The sequence below is a fragment of the Myotis myotis genome, unplaced genomic scaffold (genome assembly GCF_014108235.1).
Source record: "Myotis myotis isolate mMyoMyo1 unplaced genomic scaffold, mMyoMyo1.p scaffold_m19_p_5, whole genome shotgun sequence".
Lineage (NCBI taxonomy): Eukaryota > Metazoa > Chordata > Mammalia > Chiroptera > Vespertilionidae > Myotis > Myotis myotis.
In genome coordinates, this window is record NW_023416357.1 from 8265356 (window position 1) to 8269078 (window position 3723).

A 3723-nucleotide genomic window follows, 5' to 3' on the forward strand; every position below is an offset into this window, starting at 1 on the left:
GAGCAACCTGTATACAATCTTTAATAATGTCAGGCCTGTGGATGTATCACACACAGATGATTTCATCTAAACTTCACATTAAAGGAAAATATTACCTCCATTATACAGATTTTAAAAAGGGCTTAAAGAAGATATGTAATCTATTCAAAGTCATGAAATTAGTAATGGACATAGTAAGGGTTTGAATTTAGGTTTTTCTGAACTGATACTGTACAGTCTCCTCAAAGGATATTTTAGAGAACGATGGGGTGCAAATGGTGGAGGTGGGGACCACAAAGACATTGTCAATGAAATGTGATCTGAGACAGGCCTTGAGGGAAGTGTCAGGAGGTCACGGGGAAGGCTAACTGCAAGGGCACCATCTCCAATGCAGGTCTTGGCAAAAGCCATGAGTTGTTTCACTTTGTAGGTCAATAGTGAAAGAAAAGGTCAGAAAGTTAAGCTCTGCATCAGCCTGCAGACTGAAGGGTTCCAGGTTCAATTCAGTCAAGGGCACATGCTGGGGTTGCAGGCTCCATCCCCAGTAGGGGGCATGCAGGGGGCAGCCAATCAATAATTCTCTATCATCATTGATCTTCCATCTTTCTCTTCCTTTCCTTTCCTCTCTTAAATCAATAAAAATTTATTTTTAAAAATACTCAGATACTTTTAAAAAAGAAAAAAGAAAGTTAAATTCTAGATAAATTATGCTTTAATTATAAGGCTCAGAAGTTATTATTTTCAATGCCCATACACCTAATGGGAGAATTACATACTCATAGTGACATTTTTAGACAGTTACTATGACAGCAGCATGATAAAAACTACTTTGAAGTGGGGAGAGATAGGAAGAAGCAGAGAGATAAGTTCATAATATTTCTGGCAAGAAAAGGTGGTCTAACTGATGGTGATGACAGTGGGATTGTGAATGAAGCCCAGATACAAGAAAAGCGTTCCCCTGTGGAGAGATATTGAGCTGGACTTGGCAGGAGATTGAACGGGATGAGCGAGAGATAATGGAAGCAAACATTCTTCAAGATTGTACCGTGCTTTGATTAAGATACAGGTGATTCAGTTACATGACATAAGGAAGTGAAGAAAGTGAAGTGAACTGACTGGCTAGGACAGTGATAGCGAACCTGTGACACGCGTGTCAGAGGTGACACGCGAACTCATTTTTTTGGTTGATTTTTCTTTGTTAAATGGCATTTAAATATATAAAATAAATATCAAAAATATACATCTTTGTTTTACTATGGTTGCAAATATCAAAACATTTCTATATGTGACACGGCACCAGAGTTAAGTTAGGGTTTTTCAAAATGCTGACATGCCGAGCTCAAAAGGTTCGCCATCACTGGGCTAGGAAGTGACAGGGCTAAAGATGACCCGTCAGATTATATATATCATCCTGTTACTGGAACAATACTAGGCTGGAAAAGACACCAGTATTTTATTAGGAACAAATGAATGATCCAGAGTAGTGGCCATAGTCTAGGCCTCTTAAAAGTTGATGTTATTGCTTTTTTTCCCACCTTGCAAGACTGCGGGTGAAAAGAAAACGGAGAAGCCTGATACCAAGGAGAAGAAGCCTGACACTAAGGAGAAGAAACCGGAAGCCAAGAAGAAGGCCGATGCCAGCGGCAAGGTTAAGGCCCCTAAGAAGGGAAGCCCCACTGCAGCCGAAACCCCATCCTCGTCAGAGGAATTGGCAGATCCTCCCGGTCAGCTATGTATTGGCGAAAGGCCATGTACAAGAGGAAGTATTCGGCCCCTAAAGCCAGGATTGAAAAGAAAAAGAAGGAGAAAGTTCTTGCTACTGTCACAAACCAGTTGGTGGCGACAAGAATGGTGGTACCGAGTGGTTAAACTCCGCAACATGCCTAGATATTACCCTCCTGAAGATGTGCCTCGAAAGCTGCTGAGCCACAGCAAGAAACCCTCCAGTCAGCATGTGCGGAGTCTGCGGGCCAGCATCCCTCCTGGGCCCATTCTGATCATCCTCACCGGGCGCCACAGAGGCAAGAGGGTGGTTTTCCTGAAGCAGCTGGGCAGTGGCTTGCTACTTGTGACTGGACCTCTGTCCCTCAATCGAGTTCCTCTTCGTAGAACACACCAGAAATTTATCATCGCCACCTCCACCAAAATTGAATCAGTGGTGTGAAAATCCCCAAACATCTCACTGATGCTTACTTCAAGAAGAAGCAACTGCACAAGCCCAGACACCGGGAGGATGAGATCTTCAACACAGAGAAAGAGAAATAGGAGATTACAGAACAGCGCAAGGTTGACCAGAAAGCTGTGGACTCAAAAATTCTGCCAAAAATCAAAGCTGTTCCTCAGCTCCAGGGCTACCTCCGCTCTTTGTTCACTCTCACCAATGGACTTTATCCTCACAAACTGGTGTTCTGAATTTCTTATAAGAACCCAATTAAATAACTGATATGTTAAAAAAAAAAGTTGATATTATTTTTAAAATATATTTTTTCTTGATTTCAGAGAGAAAGAGAGAGGGAGAGAGAGATAGGAACATCAAGGATGAGAGAGAATCACTGATTGGCTGTCTCCTGCACACCCCACGCCGGGGAATCAAGCCCACAACTGGGGCATGTGCCCTGACTGGGAATCAAACTGTGATATTATTCTGTAGTCAAAGATACCTAGAAAGGTAAACGGTATACAATTTATGTGCATGCTTTTAATTCAGATTTTTAAAAAAATTGAACCCAAAGGTCACTGAGAACTTGCTACTAGGCTGTTGGTCCCACTGATATTGAAAGTTGTTATTAGGTGTCTCTCCTGCTGAACTTGTCTTGATCAGCAGACACCTCTCAGGGGATAAAGTCCAAGAACTTAACTTTCAAAGACAGAAAAAAAATCAAGGAAGAAAAAGACCAAGACACCTGAAAATTAGTAGAAGGAGAAGTAAATTCACCTAAAATGTTTGGGACGCAAGAACACAATCAGGGTGGCCAGTAGGGAAAAACAACACTGCAAAGTTGGTGAAATGTGCAAAGAAAAGTTTTCCCAATGACCCTGTGAGTCAGCTCTTGTCTATGACCTGGTGTCAGCACTACAGACAGATTGTTTTTTAAATAGAGATGCTTAGGTATAATTATTTTTGTTTCTAGAAACAGGAAAATGCTACTAGCAATGACATTTCAGAACAGACAAGGACAGGCTAAAAAGAGGAAAAGATGCAGAGGGTGGTGCCTGGGAAAGGAATTAAACTGAAATAATCATTTCATATTCTGCACTTTGAAAGGAGAAAAGAGATGTGGTTATTTGAAATCTGCGATGCCTTTTAAAATATATTTTCATTGGAGGAAATAAGTTTGAAGTCCATGTGGTAAAAAATTACTCAAGCCCTAACCGGTTTGGCTCAGTGGATAGAGCGTCGGACTGAAGGGCCCCAGGTTCGATTCCGGTCAAGGGCATGTACCTTGGTTGCGGGCACATCCCCAGTAGGGAGTGTGCAGAAAGGCAGCTGATCGATGTTTCTCTCTCATCGATGTTTCTAACTCTCTATCCCTCTCCCTTCCTCTCTGTAAAAAATCAATAAAATACATATTTTTAAAAAATTACTCAAAAGGTTAAACACTAAATTAAAATATACAAAAGAAAATAAAGGTGAATTTTCAGTTGTATTTTTTGAGTCTTTCTTTTCATGTACTTAGAGCACTCATATTCATGTCTACAAGTCCAAATCAAGACCAGCCTTAGAAATATGCGGCACAAATTCAA

At 41.1% G+C, this 3723-nt stretch overlaps 1 pseudogene; it reads left to right on the top strand.

Annotated features, from left to right (window-relative positions):
• The first annotated feature begins 1492 nt into the window (after positions 1-1492).
• LOC118655929 lies at positions 1493-2438 on the top strand (annotated as a pseudogene).
• Positions 2439-3723: the final 1285 nt, after the last annotated feature.